Source organism: Oncorhynchus gorbuscha, linkage group LG15 (genome assembly GCF_021184085.1).
Source record: "Oncorhynchus gorbuscha isolate QuinsamMale2020 ecotype Even-year linkage group LG15, OgorEven_v1.0, whole genome shotgun sequence".
NCBI lineage: Eukaryota > Metazoa > Chordata > Actinopteri > Salmoniformes > Salmonidae > Oncorhynchus > Oncorhynchus gorbuscha.
In genome coordinates, this window is record NC_060187.1 from 10311368 (window position 1) to 10326726 (window position 15359).

General features: G+C 46.1%; 1 protein-coding gene across 1 annotated transcript in view; it reads left to right on the forward strand.

Annotated features, from left to right (window-relative positions):
• Window positions 1-10464: 10464 nt before the first annotated feature.
• Window positions 10465-15359, forward strand: part of LOC123996601 (serine/threonine-protein kinase Nek7) — a 147032-nt gene continuing 142137 nt past the window's right edge. Inside the window, exon 1 of the mRNA XM_046300094.1 lies at window positions 10465-10727. The gene's annotated coding sequence lies outside the window, so the exon portion shown is untranslated. The remainder of the gene's footprint in view (window positions 10728-15359) is intronic.

Here is a 15359-nt window from a genome sequence, read left to right on the forward strand (position 1 = left end):
GATTGAATATGTCCGTAAACACACCGGCCAGCTGGTCTGCGCATGCTCTGAGGGCGCGGCTAGGGATGCCGTCTGGGCCTGCAGCCTTGCGAGGGTTAACACGTTTAAATGTCTTACTCACCTCGGCTGCAGTGAAGGAGAGACCGCATGTTTTCGTTGCAGGCCGTGTCAGTGGCACTGTATTGTCCTCAAAGCGGGCAAAAAGTTATTTAGTCTGCCTGGGAGCAAGACATCCTGGTCCGTGACTGGGCTGGGTTTCTTCTTGTAGTCCGTGATTGACTGTAGACCCTGCCACATGCCTCTTGTGTCTGAGCCATTGAATTGAGATTCCACTTTGTCTCTGTACTGACGCTTAGCTTGTTTAATAGCCTTGCGGAGGGAATAGCTGCATTGTTTATATTCGGACATGTTACCAGACACCTTGCCCTGATTAAAAGCAGTGGTTCGCGCTTTCAGTTTCACGCGAATGCTGCCATCAATCCACGGTTTCTGGTTTGGGAATGTTTTTATCGTTGCTATGGGAACGACATCTTCGACGCACGTTCTAATGAACTCGCACACCGAATCAGCGTATTCGTCAATATTTCCATCTGACGCAATACGCAACATGTCCCAGTCCACGTGATGGAAGCAGTCTTGGAGTGTAGAGTCAGCTTGGTCTGACCAGCGTTGGACAGACCTCAGCGTGGGAGCCTCTTGTTTTAGCTTCTGCCTGTAGGCAGGGATCAGCAAAATGGAGTCGTGGTCAGCTTTCCCGAAACGGGGGCGGGGCAGGGCCTTATATGCGTCGCGGAAGTTAGAGTAACAATGATCCAAGGTTTTACCACCCCTGGTTGCGCAATCGATATGCTGATTAAATTTTAGGGAGTCTTGTTTTCAGATTAGATTTGTTAAAATCCCCAGCTACAATGAATGCAGCCTCCGGATAAATGGTTTCCAGTTTGCAAAGAGTTAAATAAAGTTCGTTCAGAGCCATCGATGTGTCTGCTTGGGGGGGGATATATACGGCTGTGATTATAATCGAAGAGAATTCTCTTGGAAGATAATGCGGTCTACATTTGATTGTGAGGAATTCTAAATCAGGTGAACAGAAGGATTTGAGTTCTTGTATGTTTCTGTCATGCAGGTGAAAGAGGACCCAAAAGCGACTTAACAGAAACAGAGTTTATTTAAGTCCAAACAGGGAATAACAGAAATCCTCTAGTCTGTAGAGGGGAATAACTGGAGAAGCGGCCACAGACTGCAGGTCGCTTCGGGTAGGCGCAGGCCGTAGTAGACAGAGACACCTGCTCACACGCAGCATCTGATGAAGGCAAAAAACACGACAGGACAGGGCGATACACAATCACAGCAAAAACACGACAGGACAGGGCGAAACGCAATCACAGCATGGTGAATACTAAACAAGGAACCGACGGGACAGGAACGGAACACAAAGGAATAAATAGGGACTCTAATCAGGGGAAAGGATCGGGAACAGGTGTGGGAAGACTAAATGATGATTAGGGGAATAGGAACAGCTGGGAGCAGGAACGGAACGATAGAGAGAAGAGAGAGCGAGAGAGTGAGAGGGGGAGGGGGAGAGAGAGGGATAGAAAGAGGGAAAGAACCCAATAAGACCAGCAGAGGGAAACGAACAGAATGGGGAGCACAGGGACAAGACATGATAATAAATGACAAACGTGACAGTTTCCTTCATCACACCGTTAGTCATGAGTTAGTCATGAGGCATACGCCCCCGCCACTCTTCTTACCAGAGAGCTGTATGTTTCTGTCGGTGCGATGCGTGGAGAAACCCGTTGGCTGCACCGCTCTGGATAGCGTCTTCCCAGTAAGCCATGTGTCATGCTGGTGAATGAGGACCCAAAAGCGACTTGGCGAAAACAGAGTATTTAATCCAGAATAAACTTTACAAAACAAAAAGCATAATACTACACGTAAAGACGAGAACAGACTGGAGACTTGATCGAGAACTGCAGGTTGCCTCGGGAAGGCACTTGAACCTAGCAGACTCAGACACCTGCTCACCACGCAGCATCTGAGGGAAACACGACACGACAGGGCAAAACATAGACACAGCACGGTGAATTATAAATGAGGATCCGACAGGGCAGGTACGGGAAACAAGGAGAGAAATAGGGACTCTAATCAGGGAAAAGGATCGGGAACAGGTGTGGGAAGACTAAATGATGATTAGGGGAATAGGAACAGCTGGGAGCAGGAACGGAACGATAGAGAGAAGAGAGAGCGAGAGAGTGAGAGAGGGAGGGGGAGAGAGAGGGCTAGAAAGAGGGAAAGAACCTAATAAGACCAGCAGAGGGAAACGAATAGAATGGGAAGCACAGGGACAAGACATGATAATAAATGACAAAACATGACACCATGTTTCCGTGAAGCAGAGAACGTTGCAGTCTCTGATGTCCCTCTGGAATGCCACCCTTGCTCGGATTTCGTTAACCTTGTTGTTGAGAGACTGGACATTGGCAAGAAGAATGCTGGGAAGTGGTGCGCGATGTGCCCTTTTTCGGAGTCTGACCAGAACACCGCCTCGTTTCCCTCTTTTTCGGAGTCGTTTTTTTGGGTCGCTGCATGCGATCCATTCCGTTGTCCTGTTTGTAAGGCAGAACACAGGATCCGCGTCGCGGAAAACATATTCTTGGTCGTACTGATGGTGAGTTGACGCTGATCTTATATTCAGTAGTTCTTCTCGACTGTATGTAATGAAACCTAAGATGACCTGGGGTACTAATGTAAGAAATAACACGTAAAAAAACAAAAAACTGCATAGTTTCCTAGGAACGCGAAGCGAGGCGGCCATCTCAGTCGGCGCCGTAAGTTCTGGTGGCCTACCATAAGAGAAGACCTTGCCACTTTCGTCAATGCCTGCCCCGTGTGCTGCCAGGGCAAATCTTCTCACCTCCGCCCGCAAGGACTCCTTCACCCTTTACCTGTTCCCCACAGACCCTGGTCCCATATCTCGTTGGACTTTATTACTGGCCTTCCTCCATCCCATGGCAATACTACTATCCTAGTCATAATCGACAGGTTTTCAAAGGCGGCCAGGTTCGTCCCTCTGACTAAGTTACCTTCTGCCAAGGAAACGGCTGAGTTGGTAATTAATCATGTGTTTCGAGTCTTCGGCATTCCTCAAGATATGGTTTCTGACAGAGGTCCCCAATTCGCCTCTAGGTTTTGGAAGGCCTTCTGCCAACTCATGGGGGCTTCTGCCAGTCTATCTTCAGGGTACCATCCGGAGTCCAACGGCCAAACAGAGAGGATGAATCAAGAGGTGGAAACCACCCTCCGATGTATGACTCGTAACAATCCGTCCACATGGTCATCCTTCATTGTTTGGGCCGAATACGCGCACAACACCTTGCGCTCCTCCTCCACTGGTATGTCCCCGCACGAGTGTCAGTTTGGCTATGCCCCTCCATTGTTCCCGGACCAGGAGGCAGAAGTCAGAGTGCCTTCAGCCTTGAAGTTCGTCAGATGCTGTCGGCTTATGTGGAGGAAGACCAGTCTTAATCTTATGCATTCCTCACAGAGGTACCAACAACAAGCCAACAGACGTCGCCGTCCCGGGCCTACCCTGCGCCCCCGGCCAGAGAGTCTGGCTCTCCACAAGAGACTTATCACTACGGGTCGAGTCTCGCAAGCTGTCTCAAAAATACATCGGTCCCTTTAAGGTTGCCAGGAGAGTTAACCCAGTTTCTTATCGCCTACACTTACCCAGATCCCTTAAAATTAATCCCACATTTCACATTTCCTTATTAAAACCTGTTGTTTTTTTCTCCCCTTGTCCCGGCAGACAGACCTCCCCCTCCGCCTCGTGTCATTGGAGGCCAGCCGGCTTATACCGTCCATCGGATACTGGATTCCCGCCGGGTGCAGCGGTCCTGGCAGTATCTGGTGGACTGGGAAGGCTACGGTCCCGAGGAGCGCTCCTGGGTTCCTGCCAAAGACATACTGGACCCTGACCTCATTCGTCAGTTCAGCGCCCTCCACCCTGAGAGAGCTGGTAGGAACGTCAGGAGCCGTTCCTAGGGGGGGGATTCTGTCAGGATTTGGCCAGGGTTGTTCCGGTTTTTGGTCACTAGATGCCCCCATTGTGCCTTTTGACCTTTTGTTTTCCCTTGATCCCCATTATTATTTGCACCTGTGCCTCGTTTCCCCTGATTGTATTTAAACCCTTTGTTTTCCTCAGTCCTTTGCTCTGTGTTTGTATGTTAGCACCCAGCCCTAGTACTCTGTGAAACTCTTGTTGATCCCGGTGGACTCTCTTGTGGAATTCTGTTTTTTGTTCTTGTTTGTTTGTTTTTGAGTATTTTTTTAGGCTTTTTGTGCTATACCTTCCACCTTGTGGATTTACCTTTTTGTCTTGGAGGATTACCTTTGTTCTTGTGGAATTCCTTTTGAGGTTGTGGAGTTACATGTTTTCCTGAAGAACTTCACTTTTTACTTCATTAAATACACCATCTCAAGTACTGCTGTGTCTGCCTCATCTTCTGGGTTCTGCCAACTATTCGTGGCTCAGTTGGTTAAGTGACTGTTTCTCACTCCGGAAACCCGTGTTCGTAACCGGGTCCTGACATATTCACTGTATTAAAGGTGTATGCTTTGTATTACAGGTGTATGTGGTGTATTACAGGTGTATGCTTTGTATTACAGGTGTATGCTTTGTATTACAGGTGTATGCGTTGTATTACAGGTGTATGCGGTGTATTACAGGTGTATGCGTTGTATTACAGGTGTATGCTTTGTATTACAGGTGTATGTGGTGTATTACAGGTGTATGCGTTGTATTACAGGTGTATGTGGTGTATTACAGGTGTATGTGGTGTATTACAGGTGTATGCGTTGTATTACAGGTGTATGTGGTGTATTACAGGTGTATGCACTGTATTACAGGTGTATGTGGTGTATTACAGGTGTATGCATTGTATTACAGGTGTATGTGGTGTATTACAGGTGTATGTGGTGTATTACAGGTGTATGCGTTGTATTACAGGTGTATGTGGTGTATTACAGGTGTATGCACTGTATTAAAGGTGTATGCTTTGTATTACAGGTGTATGCGTTGTATAACAGGTGTATGTGTTGTATTACAGGTGTATGCGCTGTATTACAGGTGTATGCATTGTATTACAGGTGTATGTGTTGTATTACAGGTGTATGCAGTGTATTACAGGTGTATACGTTGTATTACAGGGGTATGTGGTGTATTACAGGTGTATGCGTTGTATTACAGGTGTATGTGGTGTATTACAGGTGTATGCGTTGTATTACAGGTGTATGCGTTGTATTACAGGTGTATGTGGTGTATTACAGGTGTATGCACTGTATTAAAGGTGTATGCTTTGTATTACAGGTGTATGCGTTGTATAACAGGTGTATGTGTTGTATTACAGGTGTATGCGCTGTATTACAGATGTATGCATTGTATTACAGGTGTATGTGTTGTATTACAGGTGTATGCAGTGTATTACAGGTGTATACGTTGTATTACAGGGGTATGCGTTGTATTACAGGTGTATACGTTGTATTACAGGTGTATACGTTGTATTACAGGGGTATGCGTTGTATTACAGGTGTATGCATTGTATTACAGGTGTATGCAGTGTATTACAGGTGTATGCGTTGTATTACAGGTGTATACGTTGTATTACAGGTGTATGCGGCGTATTACAGGTGTATACGTTGTATTACAGGTGTATGCGTTGTATTACAGGTGTATGCGTTGTATTACAGGTGTATGCGTTGTATTACAGGTGTATACGTTGTATTACAGGTGTATGCATTGTATTACAGGTGTATGTGGTGTATTACAGGTGTATGTGGTGTATTACAGGTGTATGTGTTGTATTACAGGTGTATACGTTTTATTACAGGGGTATGCATTGTATTACAGGTGTATGCTGTGTATTACAGGTGTATGTGTTGTATTACAGGTGTAGTGTATTACGACTTGATTAGTGTAGTGTCAACAATGCAGCCACTGCCAGCTAGCCTACAAAGTCAACAACGCAGCCACTGCCAGCTAGCCTACTTCAGCAGTACTGTATCATTTTAATCATTTTAGTCAATAAGATTCTTGCTACGTAAGCTTAACTTTCTGAACATTCGAGACGTGTAGTCCACTTGTCATTCCAATCTCCTTTGCATTAGCGTAGCCTCTTCTGTAGCCTGTCAACTATGTGTCTGTCTATCCCTGTTCTCTCCTCTCTGCACAGACCATACAAACGCTCCACACCACGTGGCCGCGGCCACCCTAATCTGGTGGTCCCAGCGCGCACGACCCACGTGGAGTTCCAGGTCTCCGGTAGCCTCTGGAACTGCCGATCTGCGGCCAACAAGGCAGAGTTCATCTCAGCCTATGCCTCCCTCCAGTCCCTCGACTTCTTGGCACTGACGGAAACATGGATCACCACAGACAACACTGGTACTCCTACTGCTCTCTTTCGTCCGCCCACGTGTTCTCGCACACCCCGAGAGCTTCTGGTCAGCGGGGTGGTGGCACCGGGATCCTCATCTCTCCCAAGTGGTCATTCTCTTTTTCTCCCTTACCCATCTGTCTATCGCCTCCTTTGAATTCCATGCTGTCACAGTTACCAGCCCTTTCAAGCTTAACATCCTTATCATTTATCGCCCTCCAGGTTCCCTCGGAGAGTTCATCAATGAGCTTGATGCCTTGATAAGCTCCTTTCCTGAGGACGGCTCACCTCTCACAGTTCTGGGCGACTTTAACCTCCCCACGTCTACCTTTGACTCATTCCTCTCTGCCTCCTTCTTTCCACTCCTCTCCTCTTTGACCTCACCTCTCACCTTCCCCCTACTCACAAGGCAGGCAATACACTCGACCTCATCTTTACTAGATGCTGTTCTTCCACTAACCTCATTGCAACTCCCTCCAAGTCTCCGACCACCACCTTGTATCCTTTTCCCTCTCGCTCTCATCCAACACTTCCCACACTGCCCCTACTCGGATGGTATCGCGCCGTCCCAACCTTTGCTCTCTCTCCCCCGCTACTCTCTCCTCTTCCATCCTATCATCTCTTCCCTCTGCTCAAACCTTCTCCAACCTATCTCCTGATTCTGCCTCCTCAACCCTCCTCTCCTCCCTTTCTGCATCCTTTGACTCTCTATGTCCCCTATCCTCCATGCCGGCTCGGTCCTCCCCTCCCGCTCCATGGCTCGAAGACTCATTGCGAGCTCACAGAACAGGGCTCCGGGCAGCCGAGCGGAAATGGAGGAAAACTCGCCTCCCTGCAGACCTGGCATCCTTTCACTCCCTCCTCTCTATATTTTCCTCCTCTGTCTCTGCTGCTAAAGCCACTTTCTACCACTCTAAATTCCAAGCATCTGCCTCTAACCCTAGGAAGCTCTTTGCCACCTTCTCCTCCCTCCTGAATCCTCCTCCCCCTCCCCCCCTCCTCCCTCTCTGCAGATGACTTCGTCAACCATTTTGAAAAGAAGGTCGACGACATCCGATCCTCGTTTGCTAAGTCAAACGACACCGCTGGTTCTGCTCACACTGCCCTACCCTGTGCTCTGACCTCTTTCTCCCCTCTCTCTCCAGATGAAATCTCGCGTCTTGTGACGGCCGGCCGCCCAACAACCTGCCCGCTTGACCCTATCCCCTCCTCTCTTCTCCAGACCATTTCCGGAGAGCTTCTCCCTTACCTCACCTCGCTCATCAACTCATCCCTGACCGCTGGCTACGTCCCTTCCGTCTTCAAGAGAGCGAGAGTTGCACCCCTTCTGAAAAAACCTACACTCGATCCCTCCGATGTCAACAACTACAGACCAGTATCCCTTCTTTCTTTTCTCTCCAAAACTCTTGAACGTGCCGTCCTTGGCCAGCTCTCCCGCTATCTCTCTCTGAATGACCTTCTTGATCCAAATCAGTCAGGTTTCAAGACTAATCATTCAACTGAGACTGCTCTTCTCTGTTTCATGGAGGCGCTCCGCACTGCTAAAGCTAACTCTCTCTCCTCTGCTCTCATCCTTCTAGACCTATCGGCTGCCTTCGATACTGTGAACCATCAGATCCTCCTCTCCACCCTCTCAGAGTTGTGCATCTCCGGCGCGGCCCACGCTTGGATTGCGTCCTACCTGACAGGTCGCTCCTACCAGGTGGCGTGGCGAGAATCTGTCTCCTCACCACTGGTGTCCCCCAGGGCTCTGTTCTAGACCCTCTCCTATTCTCGCTATACACCAAGTCACTTGGCTCTGTCATAACCTCACATGGTCTCTCCTATCATTGCTATGCAGACGACACACAATTAATCTTCTCCTTTCCCCCTTCTGATGACCAGGTGGCGAATCGCATCTCTGCATGTCTGGCAGACATATCAGTGTGGATGACGGATCACCACCTCAAGCTGAACCTCGGCAAGACGGAGCTGCTCTTCCTCCCGGGGAAGGACTGCCCATTCCATGATCTCGCCATCATGGTTGACAACTCCATTGTGTCCTCCTCTCAGAGCGCTAAGAACCTTGGCGTGATCCTGGACAACACCCTGTCGTTCTCAACTAACATCAAGGCGGTGGCCCGTTCCTGTAGGTTCATGCTCTACAACATCCGCAGAGTACGACCCTGCCTCACACAGGAAGTGGCGCAGGTCCTAATCCAGGCACTTGTCATCTCCCGTCTGGATTACTGCAACTCGCTGTTGGCTGGGCTCCCTGCCTGTGCCATTAAACCCCTACAACTCATCCAGAACGCCGCAGCCCGTCTGGTGTTCAACCTTCCCAAGTTCTCTCACGTCACCCCGCTCCTCCGCTCTCTCCACTGGCTTCCAGTTGAAGCTCGCATCCGCTACAAGAACATGGTGCTTGCCTACGGAGCTGTGAGGGGAACGGCACCTCAGTACCTCCAGGCTCTGATCAGGCCCTACACCCAAACAAGGGCACTGCGTTCATCCACCTCTGGCCTGCTCGCCTCCCTACCACTGAGGAAGTACAGTTCCCGCTCAGCCCAGTCAAAACTGTTTGCTGCTCTGGCCCCCCAATGGTGGAACAAACTCCCTCACGACGCCAGGACAGCGGAGTCAATCACCACCTTCCGGAGACACCTGAAACCCCACCTCTTTAAGGAATACCTAGGATAGGATAAAGTAATCCTTCTCACCCCCCCCCTTAAAAGATTTAGATGCACTATTGTAAAGTGGCTGCTCCACTGGATGTCATAAGGTGAACGCACCAATTTGTAAGTCGCTCTGGATAAGAGCGTCTGCTAAATGACTTAAATGTAAATGTAAATGTAATGTATACGTTGTATTACAGGTGTATGCGTTGTATTACAGGTGTATGCGTTGTATTACAGGTGTATACGTTGTATTACAGGTGTATACGTTGTATTACAGGTGTATGCAGTGTATTACAGGTGTATGCGTTGTATTACAGGTGTATGCGTTGTATTACAGGTGCATACATTGTATTACAGGTGTATGCAGTGTATTACAGGTGTATGCGTTGTAGTACAGGTGTATACGTTGTATTACAGGTGTATGCAGTGTATTACAGGTGTATGCTTTGTATTACATGTGTATGCGTTGTATTACATGTGTATGCGTTGTATTACAGGTGTATACGTTGTATTACACGTGTATACGTTGTATTACAGGTGTATACGTTGTATTACAGGTGTATGCAGTGTATTACAGGTGTATGCGTTGTATTACAGGTGTATGCGTTGTATTACAGGTGTATACATTGTATTACAGGTGTATGCAGTGTATTACAGGTGTATGCGTTGTAGTACAGGTGTATACGTTGTATTACAGGTGTATGCAGTGTATTACAGGTGTATGCTTTGTATTACATGTGTATGCGTTGTATTACAGGTGTATGTGTTGTATTACAGGTGTATGCGTTGTATGACAGGTGTGTGAATTAATAACTGTCAGTCTTATTCAATGTACAAAATAGACCTCAAGCTCATAATTGTAATACACATTTTCATGATATTGTGTGTGTGTGTGTGTGTGTGTGTGTGTGTGTGTGTGTGTGTGTGTGTGTGTGTGTGTGTGTGTGTGTGTGTGTGTGTGTGTGTGTGTGTGTGTGTGTGTGTGTGTGTGTGAGAGAGAGAGAGAGAGAGCAGAGAGAGAGAGAGAGAGAGACTGGCGAGAGAGAGAGAGAGAGAGAGAGAGAGAGAGAGAGACAGTTATTTCTGTAATGGTAAACATTAGGCTAGGTAGAGCTGTGTTAAGAGCAAATGTATAATAGGAGCTCTAAACAGTTCTAGTTGGTCTGACCCACAGAGACTCTCGAATGACCTGGATCTAATCTAGGAATAGAAGCAGTGCATCTTTGTGATGAGGGAGTTATAGTTTCACTGCCCAGGCTCAGATCAACTTTCAACTCTCTAAAGCCTAAATGACTGTTACATTTGAAGATCCCTTCCAATATATATATATATATCTCCGCATCCCGCGGTATTTGACAGTTCCCCTCTATTGTTTGACATTTACCCCGCCCCTTCGCTCCGGATTCCTGGGTTGTTGACATTACTGGGTCAGGAACAGTAAGGACCTGACGGACTCTTTCTGAACACGTAGCTACTACCTATTCAACTCATGTTACAATTAGAGCTCTTCTGTTTTTAGCGCACAAGGAAACTCGACTGCAGCACGACTTTGGATTTGGAAAAGTAAGCCCCAAAGCAAAGACAACCCGCCATCACCACCAGAAGACGGAAGGAAAAGTGAGGCTCCCACTTCCTGGTAAGAATGTAGAAGCAAAGATAGTTCTGTCTCTGGCAGAAGTTTGTTAATAAACAAGCCAACTATATTGTTAGCTACTTTCCAGCGTCCATACCACTGCCACATGTGCAAATTAGCTAGCTAGAAAGAGAATATAATTTACGGGTAACTTGTAAATACGCTCCGGAAAGTTTTAGCAAACAGGACGAAAGCAGTGCTACTTGTTTCCATCGTGCTGTAGTTCGCTATCCAGCTGTTTTCTAAAGTTTATCTTGGGAATTAGCGCGTTGCTATAGTCTCTACTGTCAACAGTTAGTTAGCTAGTTAGGTATGTTGTTTAATAATGTGCACAACTAGCTACTAGTATAACGTTTTTGTCGTCGGTTTAGCAAAAGTCGTGCAAATATTTGTTATTTTTTCCAAACTTTTTTTGTCAGCCTGTCCTGGATCTGTTTCGTTTCTCCAGTGTGAAATGAGAATGAAAATGTGGGATGATTTCAGAATAGTGAACGTCAATATGCTGCTATGAATTAGCTGATTTGTAGCTAACTAATATTAGTATTTCTAATACTAGCTGTGTCAAGTCTTATTCTTGATACCTACAATTCCGTACTGAGAAGAGGCACTGGAATAGCTGCTCTCTGCAGCCTGGTTTCCCAAATTGTTGAGTAGTTTATGGTGTGAGAGATTCTGTACATATTAACACAGTACCTTTTTTAAAACTCTGACACTCAAGATGACACACATGTTTTGTCTACTCTAGACCCATATGGTAGAGGTTGAAGTTGAGGTAATGTGGGCCTATTGCCACAGAACACCATATTGTGTCTTGTACTAGACTGATGCGCTCACCTCACAGCTCACGCTAACATTGTTTTCCCAGCCCAATGTCTCTCGGCTCTGTACCATCAGTTGCCCGGAACAGAACACAGCCACAGATGATTCAGGAGTGACTGAGTTGACCTAATTATTACTCAACCTCCTGTTGCCACATCCCCTCTCCATCAAAAACAACAGAGAGGGAGTAGTCACTCTCACTCAGCTAGGTGATGGAGATGAGATCAGTGCCTGTCTCTCTGAAGTACAGTATCAAGGATCTAGTCAGGAACCTGATGGATGATCAGTCAATGGCAGCCAAAAGCTGGCTGCATCAAACAGGACTGAGCTTCAACGGGTTGTAGCGTTTAGGCAGGGCCGCCTGCCAGTAACCTTGTTTTTGATTGCTGATGAGACGTGAATTGTTTTTGACAGCCTTTGGCGAAATGTCATGATTTGTTGCATTGTAAACTAGGTTATGCTTTTGTTGTTGTAGCATCTAGGCTATAAATCTGTCTGGCAGAGGCCTATCTCGGTTTGTCTCGTGTTTCACATTGTAACAGTTTACGTCATTGGAGTTATGGTCTTTCATTATATCTGCTTTATACAAATATGTGAAATTGAAATGTATATATATAAAATGAAATGGCTACACTACAGTCATCTTTGTGGAGAATTCTGTAAATCCCCGTGTGTCGCCTCTAGTGTGGAAATGCCTTTAGTTATTCGGCACATTGGAATTTACGAAATGTCTCAGTCCTCTGACAGTTTCCTGTTTGTAGCCGAGCAGCCAGGCTCCAGTATCGTATTCAAGATGGGATGTGACATTTGTCATCTGACCACTTTTACAGTCATCATGCCCCTGGGGATTTTTTTTTACAAAGAACCAAAAAAAAAAAAAAAAGAGTTTTCTCTATCTTAAAGCACGTTTGATGAGGAAGTCTCCCCAGGCTATTTTTTTGAGCTACATTAAATTCTTCCTTTTTGCATAATGTCAGAGTTTACCCCCCGGCTCTACAGAAAGGATAGATACTATGCCTAGGCTACAAGTGAAATGTTTGCTTCCTTTCTTGAACAGAATGTTTATATTTATATATATGTTTAATTGACCAATCTTATTTTGTGCCAAAATTGGCCCCTCCAAAATTGCTCTTTTGTCTTATGAAGACCTTTTGGTGGGGTGCTGAGAGCAGGCTGTTTTTACCCCATCAAACAACTAGACTGTCAATATTTCACCTATCTGAGGAACAGGCTTGACTATCATCTCCGTTCTATATCTTATGAAGGTCACTGATGTTCACAGATTCAAATATCCTTCGAGGATGCCTTCCGGCTCCTGGTTTGATATGAAAGTTCTTCATTTTCTGAAACATTGATCCCTTTCTCATCAAGGTCTGCTGTGCTCTGAGGGAAAACTGACTACAAAGACATACAAAACAGTAAATTACTGACCTCCGATCCTGTGTAAAGTCTGAGCAGCAGTTGGTGGGCTCCTGGGTTAGCCCAGGCCATGACAACAAGGGCAGGGCGATATGGCCTAAAAATCATATCTCTCTTTTCTTTCCAACTTATGGGCAATTCACTATGTGTATGTATATATATATATATATATATATATATTTATTTATTTATTTATTATTTGATTGATTGATAAAAAAAAATGTTTTCCCTAAATAATCTTTGTTGTGCAATTTTAAGGTCAAATACACTGCATTTCAAACAGTCAGGAATAATCTACTGAATTCAGGGTTTGTAAAATTATACCTAGGCTAAATATAAGCCTTCAACCATAAGACCCACTAATAATTGACTTATTTTATAAAAATAGGTTAACCTGCTTTTTATTTTTAGTAATCACTGATCTGGTTTTCAGGTCTGTCTATGAAAAATACCCTTTTTGTTTACATTTTAACCAGCACAATACACATCCACTAATAATGACTAACTTCTGGTAGCAGGCATTCTAGAACATTAACAGTCTCAAGCACAAGCCCACGTGCTCGTGAGTAGCCAGTCTAGCCAACTTGGATATATTTGCTTGCTAACAAGGTAGAACAGTTGAACTGTTATGAACACACCCTCCTGTCTGTCACCAACAGTTTGAACAACATAGCCCATTCACATTTTCTTTTAGATGTTGAAGTCATTTTATAAAACACAGACTAAACAGCTAGCTCATAACTATCTGTTGCTAAAATACTGCTAGAGGTACCGCAAATGCCGCGTGAGTCAGAAACTAAGGATACATTTTCCAATCATGTTCATTGATGAAACTCCCGTTTTTAAGTATTGTCGGCTCTGTTCTACATTTTGGGAGTTTAGAGACATAAAAAGGGCGTTGTTAGAAAGATTACATTATCCTCTATTTAAGTAAAATGAATGTCTCAATGTGTTTCAGTGTCCATATGACTGATTTGTGTTGGGACCAATCATCAAATGCGAATAGCGAGTTGAAACTGCTTGTTGTCAGAGAGGAAGAGGTGAGGGGAGGGGCTTGGTGTCTGCGAGTGGGAAGGTGTTCACAGCACAGAAGGGGGAGGGGCTTGGTGTCTGCGAGTGGGGTGTTGACAGCACAGAAGGGGAGGGGCTTGATGTCTGCGAGTGGGAAGGTGTTCATAGCACAGAAGGGGAGGGGCTTGGTGTCTGCGAGTGGGAAGGTGTTCATAGCACAGAAGGGGGAGGGGCTTGATGTCTGTGAGTGGGAAGGTGTTCATAGCACAGAAGGGGAGGTGCTTGGTGTCTGCGAGTGGGAAGGTGTTCATAGCACAGAAGGGGAGGGGCTTGGTGTCTGCGAGTGGGAAGGTGTTCATAGCACAGAAGGGGGAGGTGCTTGGTGTCTGCGAGTGGGAAGGTGTTCATAGCACAGAAGGGGGAGGGGCTTGGTGTCTGCGAGTGGGAAGGTTTTCACAGCACAGAAGGGGGAGGGGCTTGGTGTCTGCGAGTGGGAAGGTGTTCACAGCACAGAAGGGGGAGGGGCTTGGTGTCTGCGAGTGGGAAGGTGTTCACAGCACAGAAGGCGCTAAGGAGACGAGACCAAAAAGACAGAACTCTCGTAAAAAAAAAAATACAAACCTCAATTCTTGCAATACAGGCAATAAAACATAAATTCATCAAATTATTTTGATATATCGCCCAGCCCTAATGACAACACTATCCACTCTTTACATCACTCCGAAGGGACTCACACAATGTCACACTGTTATTTAGTATTTTTCAGTTAAAAGCCCATCTACTTCTGTGTGACGATATTACAGTATTTAAAAAGATACGTTTATTTTAGCCTATTATATGATTACCAATATTGCCCCAAAGTAGGCCTGATGAGGCTTTATTGAATGTTAATTAAGATATGATATTAGTACAATAGGGTTTTGCTAAATGATTAAGAACGTCTGGTTTTCTGACATTATTCTAAAATGTAACAATTCTGGACAGCTGACTAAACCGTACAGTTTAGACAGGGAAGAGCACCTCGTAAATGTCTCTGCTCAGGCTCATATGATTTTAGTATTTAACTCTATTTCTAGATGAGATTTTATGGCTCACACATGAGCCAGTCCATAGACATACTGTGTATTTATGTTCTGACCCCGGGCAGCCCTGTGAGCGTGGTCTAGCCCTGTGAGCGTGACTTAGCCCTGTGAGCGTGACTTAGCCCTGTGAGCGTGACTTAGCCCTGTGAGCGTGGCCCTAGCCCTGTGAGCGTGGCCCTAGCCCTGTGAGCGTGGGCCTAGCCCTGTGAGCGTGGCCCTAGCCCTGTGAGCGTGGGCCTAGCCCTGTGAGCGTGGGCCTAGCCCTGTGAGCGTGGGCCTAGCCCTGTGAGCGTCGTGGCCCTAG